This window comes from Mesocricetus auratus, unplaced genomic scaffold (genome assembly GCF_017639785.1).
Source record: "Mesocricetus auratus isolate SY011 unplaced genomic scaffold, BCM_Maur_2.0 Super-Scaffold_4256, whole genome shotgun sequence".
In the NCBI taxonomy this organism is placed as follows: domain Eukaryota; kingdom Metazoa; phylum Chordata; class Mammalia; order Rodentia; family Cricetidae; genus Mesocricetus; species Mesocricetus auratus.
In genome coordinates, this window is record NW_024429182.1 from 109,313,447 (window position 1) to 109,338,264 (window position 24,818).

At 42.5% G+C, this 24,818-nt stretch overlaps 1 pseudogene; it reads left to right on the forward strand.

The window, feature by feature from the left end:
- Positions 1-12,570: 12,570 nt before the first annotated feature.
- On the forward strand, positions 12,571-16,026 carry LOC101844070 (annotated as a pseudogene).
- The last annotated feature ends 8,792 nt before the right edge of the window (positions 16,027-24,818 follow it).

Consider the following 24,818-nt stretch of genomic DNA (forward strand, 5'->3'; position numbering starts at 1 on the left):
CTGTTTCCAAGTGGGATTCAAGCAAAGGATGGAGATATTATCTATGGCAGTAACCTCTCCTAACATCAAGACTGGGCACTAGATTACAAGTTAGAAATTCGTATGTGTCATAAAAATGATTCTCAGAGTCAAAGCAATTGTTACATAAGGCACAGAAGCATTATCTGAGCACAGATCAGGTGAACATACAAGGGCTGTCCTCTCTGCTTTCTTCTTTCTTCCTTTCATTTACCTCTCCTCTCAAGCTGTGTGACCAGACAAGCTGTGTGTCTAGACAAGGTTTTCTTAGCACAATATTTGTTTTGTACTTTTTTCAAATGTGCCCTGAGTAGCCATGGGAATTCCTCAATGTTATATTCCTAGCCAAAAGGAATCAAAGTTCAAGGAAGGAAAGGTCAACTAAGAAACCCCAACCAACATCACCTACTAATCAACAGAAGCCCTGTATACAAAGATGCCCCGAACCCCGGAACATTCAACGTGGGGGCTGGAGAGCACCTAGGAGAAAGATGAGAACAGGAGATACGAAGAATGGATGCCAAGACAGGAGTCTGATAAAGGTGACAACTTTATTTCACCCCAAAGGGATCTGTATAGGGGAAGGGAGGAGGGGAAGGAATGGGGGTGTGCTGCAGCTGCAATGAGCCTGGTGGAGCAAAGGTCATTGGGATGGGTAGATCATCCTGTGTCCTCTGGTAACCTAACAGCTAACAGCAGATTCAAACTTTATCTTTAACATTCTACCTTCTGTTGTTCAAGCCTATGCCCTAGTGACTAGGTAGATAAGCCGCAGGTCTGTTTCCTAAGAACTTGCTTCCTATCTTTTTTTTTAATGGTTTCCTTTCTTTTATTTTGGCTACTATTAAAAGCAAAGCAACTTCTCAGGTTTCTCTTTCTTACGAGAAGTCTCGGGGTGAGGCCAGCAGCAACAAAAGTGGGCATCCAGTGGTACAGAGGCCTTCTGTCAGTCAGCATCAGACTTGCTTGGGTTGCAGGTAGACCATGGCCAAGGAGGTTCCCTCCCTTTTTAGCAGCAAGCAAGGGAACAGGCTTGCACCTGGTGGAAGTTGGGAGGGGCATTGCTTCACCGTGCAAATACTATGTGCATTTCAGCTATGCATCTATGCAGCTTCTGAGTCATCAATTTATCAACTTCTGCATAATATTTGCATTATCTTTGGCCATTTTACATTTTTTTGGATGATAGGGTATCTGTCTTTTTTTTTCAGTTTAAATTTAGATAAGAAACAAGGTTGTTTCACAAGTCAGTTCCAAGTCCCTCTCCCTTTCCCTCCCCTCCTCCCGTGCCCTCCCCCAAACCTCCCCTTTATCCCCTCATTTCCCCAGGGAGGGTGAGGCCCTCCATGGGGGTGTCCATAGTCTGTCATTTCATCCAGGGCAGGGCCTAGACCCTTCCCCAAGAGTTCAGGGTGAGAGTGCACCTCACATTGTTGGATGGGAATCCAATGTCCGTGTGTATACTCGGGATGGGTACTGATCTGCTGCCCAAGGCTCAATAGATTACCTAGGCCTCCTCACTGACACCCATATTCAGGGGGTCTTGATCAGTCCCATGCTGGATTCCCAGGCTGATGCCTGAGATTCAAGAGTTAACCCTTGTCAGGTCAGCTGTTTCTGGGGGTTAAACCAGCCCAGTCTTAATCCATTTGGTCATCAGTCCTCCCTCTCTGTTACTGGCTTTCTTGAGTTCAGCTCAGTACTTAACCGAGGGAGTCTGCCTCTTCTTCGATCAGCCACTGAATGAAGTTTCTGTTTCCCAGACTCTCTGGCCATGGGATTGTAGGCTAGCACTCCCCAGATCTATATCTAAAATCCATATATGAGAGAGTGCATGCCATGTTTATCTTTTTGTGACTGGGTTACCTAACTCAGGATGGTTTCTTCTAGTGTCATCCATTTACCTGCAAATCTCAGGATTCCATTGTTTTTTTCTGCTGAATAGTACTCCATTGTGCAAATGTACCACATTTTCTCTATTCACTCTTTGGTTGAGGGACATCTAGGTTGCTTCCAAGTTCTGGCTATTACAAATAAAGCTGCTATGAACATAGTGGAACAGACATCTTTGTTGTATGAATGGGCATCTTTTGGATATATGCCTAAGAGTGGAGTTGCTGGGTCTTGTGGTAGGTTTATTCCCATTTTTCTGAGGAATCTCCATACTGATTTCCAAAGTGGCTGAACCAGTTGGCACTCCCACCAGCAATGGAGGAGTGTCCCCCTTTCACCACATCCTCTCCAGCATAAATTGTCATTGGTGTTTTTGATTTTAGCCATTCTGACAGGAAGGAGATGGTATCTCAGAGTTGTTTTGATTTGCATTTCCTGGATGGCTAAGGATGGTGAGCACTTTCTCAAGTGCCTCTCAGCCATTTTAGACTCCTCTATTGAAAATTCTCTATTTAGTTCTGCAGCCCACTTTTTAATTGGGTTTTGGAGACTTGCTTCTTGAGTTCTTTGCAAATTTTGGAGATCAACCCTCTGTCAGATGTGGGATTAGTGAATATTTTTTCCCATTCTGTGGGCTGCCTTTTTGTCTTGCTGACTGTGTCCTTTGCTTTACAGAAGCTTCTCAGTTTCAGGAGGTCCCATTTATTCATTGTTGATCTCACTCTCTGTGCTAGTGGTGTTATGATCAGGAAGCTGTCTCCTGTACCAATTCGTTCAAGGGTGCCACCCACTTTCTCTTCTAAGAGGTTCAGTGTGGCTGGATTTATGTTGAGGTCTTTGATCCATTTGGACTTAAGTTTTTTGCATGGAGATAAACATGGATTGATCCGCATTCTTCTACATGCCAGCCTGCAGTTATGCCAGCACCATTTGTTGAAGATGCTTTCTTTACTCCATTGTATATTTTTAGCTTCTTTGTCAAAGATCAGATGTTCATACGTGTGTGGGTCAATATCCGGTTTTTCAATTCGATTCTATTGGTCTACCTGTCTATTTTTGTGCAAAAACCAAGCTGTTTTCATGACTATAGCTCTATAATAGAGCTTGAGGTCAGGGATGGTGATGCCTCCGGACGTTGCATTGTTGAACAGGGTTGTTTTGGATATCTTGGGTCTTTTCTTTTTCCATACAAAATTTATTATTGTTCTTTCGAGGTCTGTGAAGAATTGTGCTGGGATTTTAATGGGGATTGCATTGAATCTGTAGATTGCTTTTGGCAGGATTGCCATTTTCACTACATTGATCCTACCTATCCAAGAGCATGGGAGATCTTTCCATTTTCTGAGGGCTTCTTTAATTTCTTTCTGTAAAGATTCAAAGTTCTTGCGATACAGGTCTTTCACTTGTTTGGTTAGCGTTACCCCAAGGTATTTTATGTTGTTTGTGGCTATTGTAAAGGGTGATGTTTCTCTGATTTCTTTTTCAGCCCTTTTATCATCTGTATATAGTAGGGCTACTGATTTTCTTGAGGTGATCTTGTAGCTTGTCACTTTGGTGAAGGTATTAATCAGCTGTAAGAGTTCCCTGGTAGAGTTCTTTGGGTCATTGATGTAAACTATCATATCATCTGCAAACAGTGAAAGTTTGGCCTCTTCCTTCCCAATTTGTATCTCCTTGATCCCCCTTTGTTGTCGTATCTTAATGGCTAGAACTTCAAGTACCATGTTGAAAAGTTATGGAGACAGTGGACAGCCTTGTTTTGTTCCTGATTTTGGAGGAATTGTGTTGAGTTTCTGTCCATTTAGTTTGATGTTGGCGTTGGTTTACTGTATATAGCTTTATTATGTTGAAGTATGTCCCTGTTATCCCAGATCTCTCCAAGACCTTTATCATGAAGGGGTGTTGGATTTTGTCAAAGGCTTTTTCAGCATCTAGTGAGATGATCATGTGATTTTTGTTTTTCATCTTGTTTATATGGTGGATTATGTATTTTGAACCATCCCTGCATCTCTGGGATGAATCCTACTTGATCGTGGTGAATGATTGTTTTGATGTGTTCTTGGATCTGATTGCCAGTATTTTATTGAATATTTTTGCATCAACGTTCATGAGGGATATTGGTCTGAAGTTCTCTTTCTTAGTTGTATCTTTGCGTGGCTTGCGGATCAAGGATATTGAAGCCTCATAGAAAGAGTTTGGCAAAGACCCTTCTGCTTCTATTGTGTGGAATACTTTGAGAAGAATTGGTGTAAGCTGTTCTTTGAATTTCCGGTAGAATTCTGCACTGAGGCCATCTGGACCTGGACTTTTTTGGGTTGGGACATTTTTGATGACTGCTTTTATTTCCATAGGGGTTATAGATCTATTTAAATTGCTTATCTGTTCTTGATTTAGTTTTGGCAAGTGATAGCTATCCAGGAAGTCGTCCATTTCCTTTAAATTTTCGAATTTTGTGGAGTACAGGTTTTCAAAGTATGACCTGATGATTCTCTGGATTTCCTCAGAGTCTGTTGTTATGTCTCCCTTTTCATTTCTGATTTTGTTAATTTGCATGTTCACTCTATGCTGTTTGGTAAGTTTGGACAAAGGTTTGTCTATCTTGTTGATTTTCTCAAAGAACCTGCTTGCTTCCTATCTTAAGAGGTGATATTTCAGCAATGTGACTTGAAGTCACGTCTTCTCTATGAAGAGGGCATGAGTTATGGCAGAGGATGACTCCAACTAGCAAGCTAAGCAATAGTGGAGAGAACACCTTAAATGCCCATTCTTGATAATGAACTTGACGTCTGCCCTATATGCAATCCTAGAACCTTCATCCAGTGACTGATAGAAGTAGAGGCAATCATGCACAGTTAAACACTGAACTGAACCCATGAAACCCAGTGACAGAGAGAGAGGAGCGATGAGCAAATTGGCAAAGAATGGGCTGACAAAACCAACAAAGACAGCTGATCTCAACAAGGGGGAGATCATGGACCCCAGACCGACAGCTAGGAGGACAGCATGGGACTGATCCAGACCCCCTATGTGTGAGAGTCAGTGAGGAGGCCTGGGTAACTCATGGGGCCCTGGGCAGTAGATCAGTGTTTATCCCTGGCATACAAACGGACTTCATGTGTCCATAACACAAAGAGGGATGCTCTCTCAGACTGGACTCTTAGGGGAGTGCCTGGACCCTGCCATGAGTGAAATGACAGACTCTGGATATCCCCTATGTGGAAGGAAGTGGGGATAGGGTAGAAGGCTGAGGGGGCTCTGGGGGGTGTGAGAGAGGAGAGGAGGGTGAGGTAACTGGGATTGACATGCGAAGCAAACTATTTAAAATTAAAGTAATAAAAATTTTTTAAAATTAAATCACAACAGGTATTCCTTACAGTCCTCAGGGAGTTGTGGAGCATGCTAATAGCTCCTTAAAATGCAACATCTACAAATCTAAAAAGGGGGAGTAATAGTAATGTCACAAATCCCCACCTGGTAAGTTTTTACATGTGAAAATGAAATGGCTTATTCCATGTTGCCTACAAATTGGAGAGGGTACTCCCAGATGTAGAGTTTATTCCAGGAAGTGAGCCCATAGAATAATTTATTCCTAGACATAAGAGAGCCATCTAATTCATACCCCTGTTAATGGGACGTGGATTATCGGGCCTTAACCACCGGCTCCGCAAGCATGGGAGTAGCTATTCAGACATACTCCACAATGAACCTTAGTCATATACTGACTGCAAAAATGGATATAAAATCACCTTTATTTCCACATGATGCATTAAATCATGCACTCTTCAATTTAAATTTTTAAATGTGGATGCCAGTAAACAATCTGCTACAGACAGATTCTAGCATGATGGAACTCGAGAGGCTTTTGAAAGTGGAAAAGACTCAATTTGGGGTGGAGGGAATATTTGTGTTCTCTTACAGGAAAAGAACAAAGTTTTGTGGCTGCTAAAAACTTGGTAGGATGCATGGAGCAGAGAAAAAAACCAGACCTGAAACTATGGAAAGTTGTCTAAACCAGTTCCAGGGAAACATGCTGGACCAGTGTTCCTGAATCTGCATAGCCCCCTCCCCTGCTCAGTTTCCAAATTCCCTCAATGCATCTCACTATCTTCCAGAATACTAACTCCTCCACTTATCTGATCCTTGAGAATTGTGGACCTGTCAAGGATAGCCTTACTACCTGATAAATACTTCCCCTATGTTTACATTTTAGTTAAATTGATTCTCCACCTTAACTATTATTCTAACAAGATGTGCTTTTGGGGCTGGGGGCCACAGAAGCAGGCACTAGGATTCCATTCCATGTGCTCTCATACAAAGAGGAATCTGTTTCTCTGTTAACAAAACAGGGAGAGTCATAGATAGAGTGAAGAAAAACAGAGAGGGTCCAGATAAAATAAAAAGTGGGCCAGAGCAACAGGAGAGTTGGTATAATAATTGGTTTTACTTATTTCTATGGCCCATGGGCCCTTAGTTACCTTACAGATCTTATTAAACAGCAAGTAGATAATCTTGCCATAAGGCCTATCCAGATGCATTATCAGAGGCTGCCCATGAAAAAGAGTGGTCCTTATCAGAAAGCTGATAGTGATGGCAAGGAGGAAGGTAAACTTTGCCTAATGTTCCCAGTCTCCACACAACAAAAAGGAGACAAACTCCCCTGGGGCACATAATCTGTTCATGGGTCCCATGCAGCCCCAGCCAGGGACCTTGTTCCCAATCTGTTCAGAAGATCTTGCCTCATTCCTCTTCTCTGGGGTACTTCTTTTTTGTTTCCCAGACTCTCTGTCAGTGGAAGTGCACACTGGAACTATCCTGATCCATGTCTAAAATCCATATATGATTGAGAACATACCATGTTTGTCTTTTTGTGAATGGGCTACCTCAATCAGGATGGTTTCTACTAGTGCCATCCATTTGCCCGTGAATTTAAAGATTCCATTTTTTTTTGCTGAGTAATATTCCACTGTGCAAATGTACCACATTTTCTCTATCCACTCTTCAGTTGAGGGGCATCTAGGTTGCTTCCACGTTCTGGCTATTACAAATAGTACTGCTATGAACATAGTGGAACAGATGTCCTTGTATGAATTTGCATCTTTTGGATATATGCCTAAGAGTGGAATTGCTGGGTCTTGTGGTAGATTGATTCCCATTTTCCTGTGGAATCTCCATACTGAACTATAGACAAATTTCCCTCATGAACATTGATGCAAAAATACTCAATAAAATACTAGCAAATCAGATTCAAGAACACATCAGAAAAATCATTCACCATGATCAAGTAGGCTTCACCCAGAAATGCAGGGATGGTTTAACATTAGAAAATCTATCAATGTAATACACCATATAAACAAACAATGTAATCCTTATCAAAATTCTGGCACAAATCTTCACAGACCTCAATAGAACAATAATCAACTTTATATGGAAAAACAAAAGACCCAGGATAGCAAAAACAAAACTATACAATAAAGGAACTTCAGGAGGCATCACCATACCTGACTTCGAGCTCTATTATAGAGCTATAGTCCTGAAAACAGCTTGGTATTGGCACAAAATTAGATAGGTAGTCCAATGGAACCAAATTGAAAACCTGATTTTAACCCACACACCTATGAACACTTGATTTTTGACAAAGAAGCTAAAATTATACAATGGAAAAAAGAAAGCATCTTCAACAACTGGTGGTGGCATAACTGGGTATTGGCATGCAGAAGACTGCAGATAGATCCAAGTCTATCGCCTTGCACAAAACTTAAGTCCAAATGGATCAAAGATCTCAACATAAATCCAGCCACACTGAAACTCTTAGAAGAGAAAGTGGGAAATAGTCTTCAATGAATTGGTACAGGAGACCGAGACTGCTTCTTGAACCACAGTATCACAGACACTGAGATTGGCAATTAACAAATGGGACCTCCTGAAACTAAGAAGCTTCTGTAAGGCAAAGGACACAGTCAATAAGACAAAAAGGCAGTCCACAGAATGGGAAAAGATATTTACTAACCCCATATCTGACAGAGGGCTGATTTCCAAAATTTACAAAGAACTCAAGAAGCAAGTCTCCAAAACACCAAAGGATCCAATTAAAAAGTGGGGTACAGAACTAAATAGAGAATTCTCAATAGGGGAATCTAAAATGGCTGGGAGATGTAGAGGGAAACCTTATCCTTGTCAGCTGCTTTGGTTTTTCCCCACCAGTCACCTGGGCTCTGCTACATTGTAGTCCCCAAATAACACACAAGGCATTGTATTAATTGTGAAGCTGTTGGCCTTTCTTGTTTCTTAGTGGATAGCTCTGACTTAAGTATTTAACCCATCTAAGTATTTCTCTTACTGGACAGACATCTTACTTCTCTGGTTGGCTACATGATGACTCCCTGTGTTTCTCCTTCCCAGAGTTCTGCTCGACACCTAGTCCCACCTATCTTGCTTTCCTATTGTCCAACAGTGCTTTATTCACATATACATAGGACTTCCCCAACAGGGAGACACTTGAGAAAGTGCTCAACATCGTTAGCCATCAGGGAAATGCAAATCAAACAACTCTGAGATACCATCTTACTCCTGTCAGAATCCTATAATCAAAAACCCCGAAGAAAATTTATGCTGGAGAGGATGTGGAGTGAGGGGAACACTCCTCCACTGCTAGTGGGAGTGCCAACTCGTACACCCACTTTGGAAATCAGTGATTCAATTTTTTATTGAGCATAAAATAGCTGAATGCCTTATTAGAATATCCAGACCTATTGTTTGTTCTTTATCACCTTTGGAACTCCCATGTAAGCAAAACATTCCAAACAGTGACTCATCACATGCTTGTTAATGTTCATAGTTTGTGTGGTGGCCATCAAAAAAAACCTGAATACGTATCAACTGCCATGTGTACATATTTTAATTTGTCAAATTCTGTAGCATTTGTCATAAATGATTAGGAAGGAGGCCTCTAGGGCTCATGCTTAAATTAGTTACAGATAAATATTGAGAGCACACCTTATTGTTTGATGATTTTGACAAGCAGTCTCTCTAGTTAAAACAAATTGACTTTTTAGACTTTTGCTATTTTGATTATGAAAACTGAGGAGACTGTAGCTCTTTCCACCAGAGTCTTAGTCACCAACTTTTAGTTTATCTGTTCTATCATTTCCCCTGGCCAGTGGGCTGGGAATGTTTGAATGAGCTCTTATGTTACCCACAAAACATGGCAAATAACATTTTAACCTGATCATTGTTAGTGCCAAGTACTGAATAATCTTTATTATTTGAATAGGTTTAAAAACATGATGATGGTCAGTATACAATTAAATGAATCATTTACTAGAACTTGAAAAACAATTATAACAGCTTGTAACTGGACTATCTGAGCTGAAATCAGAGTTGTTTGCTTCACACATTTCTTACCATCTATACCATAAGCTGTTTTTTCATTAGAATAACCATTAGTAAAACCTAGTACAACATTTTTATCTTTTACTATTTTGGAGAACATAAAAGCATGTATTAGCTCAAATGGTAACAGTCTATGTGCTGTAAACTGACTGTCAATTTTTTTTTGAAAACTGAGCAAAAGCGGTTATCCACAAATCAGTATTCTGAAACAATAAATTAGGAGTACCTGAGCCCCTGCCCTCAGAGGAGGGGAGGCAGCTGTCAACCACTCCTGTTAACATTCCTTTGCTAATAGTTGGTCTAAAAGATTCTCTGCCAGTTGTAAAGATTTCCTGGCCCAGGGTATAATTGACAGACCCAATTTCCTCAGTAACTCTGTAAGCCTTATCTTATCTTATTTAGATGTATCCTGCCTAAAACATATAGTGTTTTACTCTGGATCCTGTATAACCCTAATTAATCATGGAAGTTGAAACATGTGGCCCTTTTTTAAAAGCCACCCCCCCTTTTTGTTGATGGTCATGTGATCTCCTCTGACATAAAGAGAAATCCAATCTGACCAGCCTGAATTAAAGAAAATTTTTTCCTTTGCATCAGAAGTATGGACTCCTTGGGTTAGTCTCTGGGAACCCACAAACCTGGCACAACAGTGTTATACTTTGTTCTTGAGAGATCCCAACTCAACATTTATAGACCCCTCGAGACTAGCCCATCACAGAGTAACTTGTCCTTCTGCCCTCTCCTGAGAAACCGGAGACCTCAAGATAAGCTTAAAAGATAATACTAACTGATCCAGGAACTAGCTCACCACATTCCTGCTCAATGTTTAACTGTACAATGCCCAAAGAATGCTTGCTTGAGATAACCTATAACCTTCCTGTTAAGACAAAGCTATCATTTAACTTCCTCATCCTTTATGTTTATGATATTTATCTAACTCCCCCATTCTTTATGGTTTTTCCCTTTTAAAAGCTCCTGACTGCAGCTACTAGGGATCGAACTCCTCTGCTCCTGTGAGTTATGAGCTCGACCCTAGTGCACTGGTTCCCTGAATAAACCTCCTGTGCTTGTATCAAGAATGGTCTCTCTTGAATTATTGGGGCATCGGCTTATCCCGAGACTTGAGTGAGGGTCTCCCCACTCTGGGGATCTTTCAGCTGGGGGCTTGTCTGGGATTTGTGACTACCCAAATTCTTGGGGACCCCTCTTGGAGGTAAAATTCTGTCTTTGTCTGTGTCTTTGCCGGCTGTGTCTGAATTTGGTACTTTCAGTTTGCAGTCGTCCACGCTCGTGAGAGCAACCATCTCCCTATCTGGGATGGAGGGGAGAGTTATCAACAGACGTGTCAGGAGATAACTGATCGTCGCCCTGGGAGATGTCCCAGGAGGTCTGAGGGAAGTCCGGGGATGCCCAGAGATTTCCCATCTGGGTGCCGAGGAGAGACTTCACATCCCCTCAGCCATCTGATTCTGTTTCCTGGTGTTGAAAGTCCCACAAGAGGTGGGCTCTGGTTTCGGCTTTCTCGGTTTTTCTGAGTGTTCTGTTTGTCTTCTTTTGTGTGACTTGGATGATGGGGCAGACTGTCAGTACTCCTGTTGGTCAAACTCTCAACCACTGGGTGGAAATTAGAACTAGGGCACGCAACCTGTCTGTAGAAGTTAAGAAGGGACCTTGGAGAACTTTTTGTTCTTCAGAATGGCCAATGTACAATATTGGCTGGCCTCTGGAGGGTACACTTGACCTTACTGTGATTTCTGCCATTAAGAATATGTTTTTTCAGAAGGGACCAGGGCCTCACCCTGACCAAGGACCTTATATTTGTGTCTGGGAAGATCTGGTGCAAGATCCTCCATCCTGGTTAAAAACTTGGAGTCAGAAAAGTAAGCCAGGCTCCGGAGTCCTGGCACTCCACAACACAGAGAAAAAAAATGAAAGCACAAATGGCGGAGTCTGAACCGCCAAATAAGACTCAACCCTCGGCTCCTCCTAAGATATATCCCAAAATTGAGGAGCCTCCAGAATGGCCTAGTATCCCACTCCCTTATCCCCTCCCAATACCCCCTCAGAATCTTCAACAGGGTGTTGTTGAAGGAGCAGCAGAAGAACTGGCCACCAGGACCAGGAGCAGATGTGCCCAGCGTCCTGAGCATCCAGATTCAACTACAGCAATGCCTCTGCATGTATACGTCCCACTACTGGTGAACCCTGACCTGCTGAAATTACTGCAGTATTGGCCCTTCTCTTCGGCCAACCTCTACAATTGGAAATCTAACTATGCCCCTTTTTCAGAAAATCCCTCAAGCCTTACAGGTCTGATGGAGTCCCTCATGTTCTCTCACCAGCCTACTTGGGATGATTGTCAACAGCTTTTGAAGGTTCTTTTCACCACTGAGGAAAGAGAGAGAATACTTTTGGAGGCGCAAAAGAATGTGCCTGGAATCAATGTTCAACCAACTCAATTTCAGAATGAAATAGATGCAGGCTTCCCCTTAAATCATCCTAGCTGGGACTACAACACAGCTGAAGGTAGGGAGCGGCTGACAGTCTATCACCTGGCTCTGGTGGCAGGTCTCAAGGAAGCCGGCAGGCGTCCCACCAATTTGGCTAAGGTAAGGGAAATTCTACAAGGGGAGAAGGAACCCCCATCTGTGTTTTTAGAATGTCTCTTAGAGGCTTACAGGTGTTATACTCCCTTTGATCCTACTTCAGAGAGTCAGCAAGCAGCAGTTGCTATGGCTTTTATTGGGCAGTCTGCCTTTGATATTAGGAGAAGATTACAGTGCCTGGAAGGACTGCAAGCATTGTCTCTGCAAGACCTAGTCAAGGAAGCAGAGAAAGTGTACCATAACAGAAAGACTGAGGAAGAAAAAAGAGAAAGAGAAAAGAAGGAAGGTGAGGAGAGACAGGATAGACAAGATAGAAGGCAAGAAAGAAACTTAACTAGGATTTTGACTGCAGTAGTAGGCAACAGGGAAGCTCATAGGAAGGAAGAAGGAACTAGGCAGACAGGGTACTTGGGTAATGCAGGGCCAAGGAGACCTTGGAACTCTGAAAGATGTGCTTATTGTAAGGAAAAGGGACATTGGGCAAGGGACTGCCCCAAGAAGAAGCACAAGACACCCAAGGTCTTCACCTTAGAGGAAGATGATTAGGGGAGACTGCGCTCGGCCCCCTCCCTGAGCCTAGGGTAACCCTAATTGTGGAGGGGACCTCTACAGACTTCCTTGTTGACACTATAGCAGAATTTTCAGTTTTAAAGAAACCATTGGGGAAATTAAAAGATATAAATAAAACATAGTAATTGGTGCCACTGGCCAGAAACCATATTCTTGGACCACTGACAGGAAGGTGGATTTGGGAAAAGGTCAAGTAACTCATTCCTTTCTCGTCATCCCAGAGTGCCCCATGCTACTATTAGGGCGAGATTTGCTGACTAAGCTAAAAGCCCAAATAAGCTTTTCCTTGGAAGAAACCATAGTCAATTGGCAGACTCCCACTTCTATGATCTTGGCCTTAAAACTGGAGGAAGAATATAGATTACATGAGCCCCTGTCCTCGCCAGACAAGACACTGGGGGGAACATGGCTAGAGAGGTTCCTCAGAGCATGGGCAGAGACGGGGGGGGCATGGGAGAGGCCAAACGAGTGCCTCCCATCGTCATAAGCCTAAAGACTGCTGCAACCCCCATTGGGGTATGATAATACCCTATGAGCAGGGAAGCCTGAGAGGGCATCAGACCTCACATCCAAAGACTCCTGCAACTACATATTCTGATTCCTTGCCAGTCTCCCTGGAACACTCCATTGCTGCCAGTTAAGAAGCCAGGCACCAATGATTACCAGCCAGTACAAGATCTAAGATAAGTTAACAAAAGGGTGAAAGATATCCATCCTACCATCCCTAACCCTTACAACCTGCTTAGTTCTCTTCCTCCTGAGAGACAATGGTACATGGTTCTGGACTTGAAAGACATGTTCTTTTGCCTGAGACTACATCCTACAAGCCAGGCAATCTTTGCTTTTGAACAGAGAGACCCAGATCGGGGACAGGCTGGACAGCTGACTTGGACACGATTGTCTCAGGGATTTAAACCCTGCTTCTACTCTCTTCAACAAAGCCCTCCATCAAGATTTGGCTCTGTTCAGGTTAGAAAATCCTCTAGTTACCCTACTTCAGTATGTTGATGATTTGCTCCTAGCTGCTGTCACCGAGCAAGAGTGCAGACTGGTGACTGAGAGATTACTGACTGAGCTGGGTGAGTTGGGGTACAGGGTTTCAGTAAAGAAAGCCCAGATTTGTCAGACAGAAGTAGTCTATTTGGGCTACACTCTTAAGGAGGGGAATCGATGGCTGACCAAAGCTAGGAAAAAGACCGTAACACAAATCCCTACTCCTGCAACCCCAAAGCAAGTGAGAGAATTTCTAGGTACTGCAGGATTTTGTAGACTCTGGATTCCAGGTTTTGCCACCCTGGCAGCTCCACTCTACCCCCTCACTAAGGAGACTAGGACTTTCTCATGGACCCTCGACCATCAAAAAGACTTTGAAGAGATCAAAAGGGCTTTACTCAGTGCACCAGCCCTAGCTCTGCCAGACCTGACAAAGCCATTCACTCTCTATGTAGATGAAAGGGCAGGAATAATGCAAGGGGTCCTAACTCAGGCTTTGGGACCATGGAAGCCACCTGTGACCTACCTGTCAAAGAAATTAGATTCTGTAGCTAGTGGATGGCCATCTTGCCTAAAAGCCATTGCCACAGTGGCACTGCTTATCAAAGATGCCGACAAACTAACTTTAAGTCAACAGACTGTAGTGGTAGCCCCACACTCCCTGGGAAGCATCATCAGACAACCGCCTGACCGCTGGATGACCAACGCCTGCATGGCTCACTATCAGAGCCTCTTGTTAACAGAGAGAGTGCTGTTTGCACCCCCAGCTATCCTAAACCCTGCCTCCTTGCTGCCAGAAACAGACGACTCATTACTGGTACTCCAATGTATGGACATCCTGGCAGAAGAAGCCGGAACCAGGAAAATCCTCACTGATCAGCTATGGCCAGGGTGCCCTAATTGGTACATGGATGGTAGCAGCTTCATGGTTGAAGGTAAGTGGAGAGCTGGGGCAGCAGTAGTAGACAGGAAGTGGACCATCTGGGCCAGCAGCTTACCCGAGGGAACGTTGGCCCAAAAAGCTGAGCTGATTGCACTCAAGCCTTGTGGCTGGAAGAAGGAAAGGCTATCAGCATCTACATGGACAGCAGGTACGCTTTCGCTACCGCTCACATACATGTGGCAATTTAGAAACAGAGGGGGTTACTCACGTTGGCTGGAAAGGACATTAAAAATAAAGAAGAAATCTTGAGCCTGTTAGAGGTCATACATTTGCCAAAGAAATTGGCCATTAAACATTATCCCGGCCACCAAAAGGGCCAAGATGCCATAGTCAAAGGAAATCAAATGGCTGACACGGCTGCCAAGCAGCTGAACAAAAAACTAAGGAACCTAAAGACTATTATGACATTAGAGAAACAACTATCTTCAGGTATAACCCTTAGGATCATAAGCAGATGGAGAAACTAAAAATTGTGCATGGCTACTCCCCCCATGGAGTAGCTGAGACAGAAGATGGCAAATCCATACTACCCAAGAGGAGGAACGACATTATGTCACCAATCTACATCAACTAACTCATCTAGGGACAAAGAAGCTAAAGGACATCATACGTCACTCTGATTATCACATCATGGGCCTCTCAGACATTGCTCAAAAAGCAGTTCAGAATTCAAGGCCTGTGCTTTAACCAATGCTGGACATCACCTAGGCGTCCACGGCAAATGCCTCTGGGAAGATAGGCCAGGAGCATACTGGGTGGTCGATTTCACAGAAGTTAAACCAGCAAAATATGGTAACAAATATTTATTCATTTTCATAGATACCTTCTCAGGATGGGTAGAGGCTTTCCCTACAAAGAGGGAAATAGCCAACGTGGTAGCAAAGAAGATACTGGAGGAGATTTTCCCATGATTCGGCATCCGTAAGGTAATTGGATCAGACAATGGCCCTGCCTTCGTTGCCCAGGTAAGTCAGGGACTGGCCACCCAACTGGGTATTAATTGGAAATTACATTGGGCTTATAGACTCGAGAGCTCAGGACAGGTAGAAAGAATAAATAGAACGTTAAAAGAGACCTTTACTAAATGAACCTTAGAGACCAGTGGAAAGGACTGGACAGCCCTCGTGCCCTTTGCCTTGTTACGAGTATGGGAACACCCCAGGGAAATATAAATTCACATCATTTGAGCTCCTCCATGGGGGACCGCCCCGCTTGCCAGAAACAGGAGGGGTACTTGATCTTGATGCCTCTTTCTCCCAACCCCTGTTAGCTCATTTAAAGGCTCTTGAACTGGTCAGAAAGGATGCCTGGGAACAGCTAAAAGGATCATAAGAACCGGGAACCACAGCTGTACCACATAAGTTCCAAGTGGGAGACTCCGTCTTAGTCCAGCGTCATCGATCCAGCAACCTCGAAACCATATGGAAGGGACCCTACCTAGTGCTCCTGACAAGTCCCACCACCATCAAGGTTGATGGCATCCCAGCTTGGATCCACGCATGCCACGTCAAAGTGGTGGCCCCTCCTGCAACCCAAGATGACTCCTGGAAGCTGGAAAGGACTGGTGATCCTCTTAAGCTGCATTTATGTCTCCTGCTCACCACAGAAGAATAGAAATCCCCATGCTCTTCAAGCATTAACCTGGCAGATACTATCACAAACTGGGGATGTAGTCTGGTCCACCTCTAAAGTCGCTCCCCCGGTACTTGGTGGCCCTCTTTGTTTCCTGAAATCTGTGCACTGATGGCAGGGTTAGACTTATGGGACATTCCTGGGTTGATTCATGAAGAAATACCCTTAGAAGAGTTGCATTTACTAAAAACGGTCCCTTCATCAAGGAACAGTTTCACAGGGCCAGCATCTTGCTGATTCCCTGGGATGTAAAGATAGATCTATGCAGAGAAGAATGCAGCAGACCTCCGTTTATGTTTGCCCTAGAGATGGCAGATCTAGGTCAGGGCACACAGATGTGGAAGACTGGGACATTTCTATTGCAAACAATGGGAATGTGAAACTACTAGAGATGCCCACTGGCATCCCACATCCCTATGAGACTTGATTACTATTGCTAGAAAAAATAAGGGCCTAGACTCCCTCAATATCACCTTCAAAAATCCAGGGAAGCAGTTTACTGCCTGGACCAAGGGGCCAACCTGGGGTCTGAGGTTCTATATGTCAGGAAGGGATAATAGGTTTTCGTTCTAGATTAGGCTCAAGATTGAGAGCCCTTCAACGATTCCCATGGGACCTGATAAGGTACTCCCAGAGCAAGGACCTCCCCAATGGGTGTTACCACTGCCTCCTCCTTCCATAAGTCTTGATTCCCCTGTTTCTGAGCCCCAACCCCATGGGATGATAACTCCCACTGCAGAAACCTTCACTCTGCCCCCTACCACTGGCGATAGACTCTTTAACCTGATTCAAGGGCCTTTTCTAGCTTTAAATATTACCAATCCCGATGCTACCTCGTCTTGCTGGGTTTGTCTTGCTGCTGGTCCTCCTTATGACGAGGAAACTGCCATCTCTGGTACTGTCACCTCTGTGACAGATCCAAATCAATGTTCCTGGGGCTCCCGAAGTAAGCTCACCCTTACTAAAGTCTCAGGCTCAGGATTATGCCTAGGGACAGTACCTAGCTCCCACCACCACCTCTGCAACAGCTTGTCAACAGTTATGGTAACAGAGACCAACCCTTATCTGTTACCAAGTAACAATAGCTGGTGGGCGTGTATTACTGGGCTTACCCCCTGTGTCTCTAATGTTGTGTTTAAATGATCAAGAGACTTTTGTGTTATGGCTCAGCTGGTTCCTCGTGTCCACTGCCACCCTGAGGAGACAGTCATAGATGCCTATGATTATAACCAAAGAAGGGACAAGAGGGAACAGGTGTCCCTCATCTTAGCAGTAATGTTGGGTTTGAGCATAGCAGCAGGAATTGGTACTGAGACTACAGCACTCATTAAGGGACCCCAAGACCTCCAACATGGTGTGAATACTCTGTAGGCGCTCTGTCACAAAGTTAGAAGAATCTCTCACCTCCCTGTCTGAGGTAGTTCTGCAGAATAGAAGAGGCTTAGACCTGCTGTTCCTTAAGGAAGGGGGACTATGTGCTGCCCTTAAAGAAGAATGTTGTTTTTACATTGATCACTCTGGAGCTATCAGAGATTCCACGAGCAAGCTCAGAGAAAGATTAGAAAACCGCAAACGAGACCGGGAGGCCACACAAAACTGGTACAAGGACTGGTTCAGCAAATTGCCATGGATGACGACTTTGCTTTCTGCCCTGATGGGTCCCTTACTGATCTTGCTTCTTCTACTGACTATGGGACCTTGCATAATGAATAGATTAATTGCTTTTATTAGATAAAGAGTTAGTGCTGTACAGATTCTTATGCTACGCCAACAGTATCAGAAATTAGAACAGGGCAATGCAGACTATATAGAGTCAGAAATTTAGTTCTGCAGTTCTATGATTAGAACTGCTTTTTAAAAGAAGTGGGGAATGAGAGATCCCAACTCAGTATTTTTAGAACCCTCATGACTAGCCCATCACAGAGTAACTTGTCCTTCTGCTCTTTCCTGAGAAACTGGAAACCTCAAGATACACTTAAAAGATAACACTCCCTGATCCAGGAACTAGCTCACCACATTCCTGCTCAATGTTTAACTGTACAATGCCCAAAGAATGCTTGCTTGAGATAACCTATAACCTTCCTGTTAAGACATAAGCTACCATTTAACTTCCTCATCCTTTATGTTTATGATGTTTACCTAACTCCCCCATTCTTTATAGTTTTTCCCTTTAAAAAACCCCCAACTGCAACTACTAGGGATCGAACTCCTCTGCCCCTGCAAGGGTTATGAGCTCGACCCCAGTGCACTGGTTCCCCGAATAAACCTTATGTGCTTGCATCAAGAATGGTCTCTCTTGAATTATTGGGGTGTCGACTTATCCCGAGACTCAAGTGAGGGTCTCCCCACTCTGGGGGTCTTTCATTCTCTGTCAAAATAACTCCCAGTTTCCATATGGTATTTCCGCACCATACAGGCTACTGCTTTAAATTAAGGATTTAACACTTTGGCTGGGGAAACATCATAAGCTTCCTATAGTTTTGTATTGTGAATATAACATCTGCTGATGCCAGACTCTATTTTCTAACACTAGACTTTGTTAACTTCTTTAGTCAACCATCCAGGTGAATTGGGATCACTATTTTCTTTTAGAGTCTCATTTAAGGGTTTTTTTAAAAGACATAACCATTAACTATTTCCCAACAATTTTTGAAAATCACTTAAAAGATTGTAAGCTATCTTTTTTACATTTTTAAATTGAGGTTTAGTTTTTATTAGAATATAACATGTGTCCCAATAACTTTTGAAAATTACTCAAAGTCTGTGAGCAGTCTTTTTTAATCTAACAGGTAGAGCTCTCACTAGCTGACAAGGCCTCATTTGCATCTACACAGACACCTTTGTGTGTGTGGCCAAACAAAGCAGCATCTCCCTGGAACAAAATCCTTTTTAAATCATGTATTAACTTCTATTTTCTAGATTTTCTTTTGCTAACCATAAAAAATTAGGAGGATCTCTGTATCCTCTCCTTTGTTAAACTCCATAGAATCATCCATGCAGATTTTCTTGGCTCCTAGGCCATGCTGTAGGCTTCTGCTCCGAAGGCTTAAGTCTTTCATCTTTCCTGTTAATACATTAACCGAATGGCTGGATGCTCCTTTTGGCTATACCTAAAGCAATTTAGGTAGCTTTTTAACTATATCCGAAATGATTTAAGTATCCTTTTAATCATATCCAAGGCAATTAGAACAGTTGCTTTTGTCAATATTCTAGCATTTAGACTTCACATTCCATATATACTGGTGTGGCCACACCTATTCACACAGACCATGCGCACGTCTCTTTCATCTCTCCTCTAGCCTAGGTTATGATTAGTTAATATGTTCTTTTTGATCTGGCCACTCCTCAGTAGGTGTGGAGGTCTCTGCTAACCACTTCAGCGGCATCTACTTCCCCTCTGTCTCTCTCATATGTGCGACCACACCTTCCCTTCCTGAGCCCTGGTACAGCTCCTATACAGCTGTGGTGGCCTCTGCGAGGGGGAAGGATCATTTAAAACTTTTAAACTCCAAAATCCTCTAATTTTGCTTCATTTTTAGCTCTCCTGGCTATCAAAACACACAAGTAAATACACAATCATCTGACCAACAATTTCCTTCCTATACATTCCCTTAATAATCTTGAAGGCAGTTGCCACCTTTCTTTTTCTATTTATTTATTGTCCCCTTCAGGGACAAACATCTCCCATACAAGTTACAACCTCTTTAAATCTTTGTTTTTAACCCATGTTCCTCCTAAGAATTGTATAAGATCCTTTTTTTTCACCTTAATTCCTCGTATCTTGAGGGCTTCCTTGAGCCTGAAAATAAAGAGAGACTTTTGAGAGAATGGGGTGAAGTGAGGGGGAGAAGAGAAGGGGAGAGGAGGACATGGGGGAGCAGGAAGTTCAGTCAGGGTGAAGAATAGAGGAGAGCAGCATAAGCGATTTCATAACAGAGCGAGTCATTATAGGTTTGAGGTGAGATCTGGCACTAATGAGATTTCCAGAGTTCTACAATGATGACACCAACTGGCAATCTAAGCAATAGTGGAGATGCTACTTTAAATACCCTTCCCCAATAATGATACTGATGACTACCTTATGCTATTCTAGAGCCTTCATCCAGTGGCTGATGGAAGCAGAGGCAGACACACACAGCTCAACACTGAACCCAGTTGCAGAGAGGGAAGTGTGATGAACAAAGGGGCCATGACCTGGTGGGTGAAACCCACAGAAACAGCTGACCTGAACAAGGGGAAGCTCATGGATCCCAGACTGATGGCTGACAGGCCAGCAGAGGACTGATCCAGACCCCCTTAATGTGGGTGTCAGTGAGGAGACCTCAGCACGCTTTGGAGCCTTGGGTAGTAGATTAGTATTTATCTCTGGCATCAGAATGAACTTTGGGAGCCCATTCCACCTGGAGGGATGCTCTCTCAGCTTGGACACATGTGGGAGGGCATAGGCCCTGTCTGGGATGATATGACAGACTTTGGAGATCTCCCATGAAGGACCTCATCCTCTCTAGAGAATCAAGTGGAGATTGGATGGGAGGGTTGGGAGGTAAGAGGGGAGCGACAGGGATCTGGGATTAACATGTAAAGCAAGCTTGTTTCTAATTTAAATAAATAAAGAAAAAAAGAATATCTCCCACCCAATTACACACTCATGAGAAGAGTAACAAGAACAGAGATTATGAGAAATATGATAAAAATTATTCATATATTTTTACTAACCAAGCATTTTTTAAACACAGATAGTTTAGGATTTGATGTGTGGTTGTTCATTCAGACCATGAGTTGGGTATGGGGGTGAACTTGGATCTATGCAATATTTTGGGTACAACAATAAACATGCAAGAAGATAATTCCAGTCCAGGGCAGGACTAGTGACACGTGGAAAGCCCAGAAGAACTAAAGCTAAATAGTTTTATTCTGGAAGGGGCATGTCACAGAATATCAGTCCCACATTTAGACATCACACTGAAGACTATACAGCTGATGAAGACAGTTGCAGCAGCCTTGAGCATAATGGGAAATGAAAAAAGGTTAGATTTTAAGAGCATTTTCCCTCTAATTATTATATTTTTACATACAAATACCAGTGTCTTTGTATGTTCTTCATACACCTCTCTCACCAAGATGTGCTCAGGATGTTTATGGATACATCTAATTATTTACATTCAGATTTCTCCTGGGTACCATTATCTACCACAATCCTTGAGAAATATCAAGCAGTGTCCAAACAGACAAGTTTCTCCTAACAAAACTTTTCTCCAAATTCTTGGCTGAAAAGGAGGAATAAATTTCCTGGCTACAGTAAAGAATCTGACTCAATGCTATCCATGTTTGATAATCAAATAGTTAGCATTTTACTTCAGGAACATTTTAACAAGTCAATATGGTATCAGTCTGGAAAGGAGTGGGAGAAGAACATTGGGAGACAGTTTGGGGAAGTATATTTTTCTCATACTGCAAGATTTCCCTTGATAAGATTGTTTAAAAACACCAACGTGACTTGTCTGACAAGGAGGGTCACTCCATTAGGTGGTTGTGACATTTTCAGTGGCCTGAGAGAGAGTCACAATTCCTTTATGAGATTTGTCATGTGTAAACTGTTACCCATCATTCTGATATTGTAAAACCTGCTTGCTAGCTTCTTTCTGAGCTCCAGGTAGGTCAGTGTACACTGACTTTAAATGTTAATAGGAATAAGAATTCTGGCGAGGAGGCTGATGCTCTCATCGGATGCTCCAAACTTTAGAACAGATGAGCATTTACATAACTATTCATGAACAAGAGAGCAGGCAGTGGTAATTTTTAATTTATGCCCCCCCACCCCAGCAAGCATGTCTTGGTAACTCTTGGTCAGACAGACAAGGAGAGTTTGGTAAAACTATTTAGGAGTCTAGAAAAAGTTGCCAAAGTTTCCAAGAGTGAAGGTGAAATAAGCACCATAGGACACCTTTCTACACCTGGATGTTCAATGAATGCTATAGGAATAGAAGATTTGTCTTGTGAACCTGACTGATGTTTCTGTAGTTGAATATGCTGCTTCATCTCTCCTACTTTGGAACAATATCTTGCTACTGTCCAATTTATTAAAAAACTAATAACACCATTTAATTACTTAGAGAGGTATTGCTGGTGTCTCTTCTCTAATTATGGAAATAATTTCAAATCTTAATAATAGAATAATTGTAAGACAATTCCTCAGGTCTGTCTCTTGTGTCTCTATAAATGAGTTCTAGGGGAAAGAGAGAAACATTGTATTCCAGCTACTTCCTCTCTTTTAGTGAATTTGATTTATACCTATTTTAGGTTTATAAATGATGAGATAGAATAAGTATAGAGAGTAAAATGGTAGGTAAAAACAGGAGAGCTAACACATTTTTTATTATTAATTTCTGAGGCAAGAGCAACTAGAATACACATTTTAAAAATATCTAATACAATATAATTTTATTAGTTATAACTTCCATGTTGGGTAAAAAGTTATCCTTGTATTTTTTAAAAAAGCTATATAGGGATAGGGAATAAAACAATGGTTATTAAAAGTGGGAGATAGGTAGAGAGAAAATAGAAAGGATATTGTACCTGGTATTTTGCCAATTTTCTTTATCTCACTAATTAGATTTGGAACAAATCCTGCCAGTGAGGACCTGCAAATATTTAAAATAGATGTTTGTGTTATGCTTACATTTAGAATAATTTATATGTAGGTATATGATTATTATTTCTAGCTTTAGCAACAATATAAGAAAAAAATCCCATATCGAGGGGACAATGCACAGTAATAAAAATAAGATCACTACTTGCCCAAAGTTGCACATCTGAGGGAAAAGGTAGGGTTTAATTCTCATTTTAATGCTTTTACCCACTGTATTTGATTTTTAGAGTTGAGGATAAAGAAGCAGAACTCAATTATGTGGGAATATTTTCATGATTTTGATTTACAGAATTGGAAAGGACACTAACATGTTATCATTCTGAAATTTCCAGAAAATTAGACCATGGCATGATATGCTACCTGTGCACAGACTCTGTGGAGGGGTCCAGCACCCAAGCTCAGCTCCCTGACTTGTATTCCTGCCTTTTCAGTATTACCTCTGCTGGTCCCTGTTCACGGCCCTACTGCATGTGCTAAGAATGCTTGTGTTTATTATTTATTTCATTCTTGTGTATTTTGCTTCTCAGCGGCTTATTTTCTAGTGGGCCAAAGGGCATTTCCCAATAGAAAAGATGCACCTCACATAGTTAGAATCCTGATCATTCACACTTCATGTTGGAACAGGCATTAGCATGCAGCTGAAGAAATATACCAGAATTCTCAATACATTAAACTTCTTTCAACTTTTAATTTTTATTCTGCTAAGACTTCTAAAGTTTACTCATATGTACTGATTTATGATTAGCCAGTAGTTAATGTTGGAAATGACAGATACACACACACACACACACACACACACACACAGACACACACACACGGACTAATTTGTTTTCTAAGTTTTGGGGAGTGAATCGGGCTGAATCAACAAAGTGTTGTCCTGGAATTTCTTTCCTAGGCAAGTAAGTCAATAAAAGTGGCAACATCGATCAACTGCCAGGGACACATTTCACCCTTGGTTTGTATTTTTATTTTGGTTTTACAAGATAGAGTTTCTCTGTATTGTTTTGGAGGCTGTAGGTCCAGCCAGGCCTCGAACTCAGAGATCCACCTGCCTCTGCCTCCCGAGTGCTGGGATTAAAGGCATGTGCTACCACCGACTGGCTACCCTTGGTTTGTATTGAGACAATGCTGTTGCCCTCTATCTCAAAACACAAGTGTCAAGGTAGTGGCCTTCAACATAGACTGTGGATCCTTGGGGGAGCTGAGAGTTACTACAGATACTTAATAATCTGAAGACTTGAAGCAACAGTTACCACACAGCTGGGTAATCTGCTCACAATACACCACCTGCAACTTTCCCCTACCACAGCTTTGCCACCTGAGGATTCTTGTATTTCTGGCAGTTGCTGTCTCTGGGACTTTGTGGTACTGTACAAGAACAGGGGACCTATGGTCTGGAAGCAGCTAATTAAGAATGGGTCTGGGGAAAAGGAAGAAGAAAGACCCAGGGTCCCAGGGCAAAGACAGCAGGGATAGCATCTTAGGTGTAAGAGAGTTTAGACCTTAACTGGGTGTGAGGAAAAGAATTGAGAGTAGAGGGTATCCAGCAGTCTTGCTGTGTCATCAGTGGCTCTTCAGGACCTCATCCCATAGGGATTGCTGATGGGTTTAAGTTATTTTAACTGGTACTACTATTTGGTAGATATTTGGTAGGTAAAACCGCTATGTTTTGAATCTGGCATTGTTCTTGGATGGGCTACTAACTGCAGGTCACAAAACACCCTGCTTTTGTGATTAGTAAAACCCCTTTACAAATATTAAGGTCACCATTGTTTTATGTCATTGTATACTTGCTCAATCACCTTTCTATTGCAAGGTATGCTCAATGAATTTTTCTTGCTTGCCCAGAGTGGTGGTGCTCAAAAGGGTTAAAAGTAACCATGCTAAGAACTGTGGAGATTGTCTACATGTATACATCCTTACAAGAATGCAAATGCTTCTCACTAGTCTTGAATGCATGAGACTTGTCTACAGTCAATTCAAACAGTAGGATTCTCTTCGAGTCATCCTGCACATCCTAGACTTCACTTTCTAACTGGAAAGTGTGCATAGAGCCTGGGAGAAAAGAATCTTTGTGTAAATGTCAAACAGAGCTGGTTGCAGGGGAGAGTTGAGAGTGGAGTTT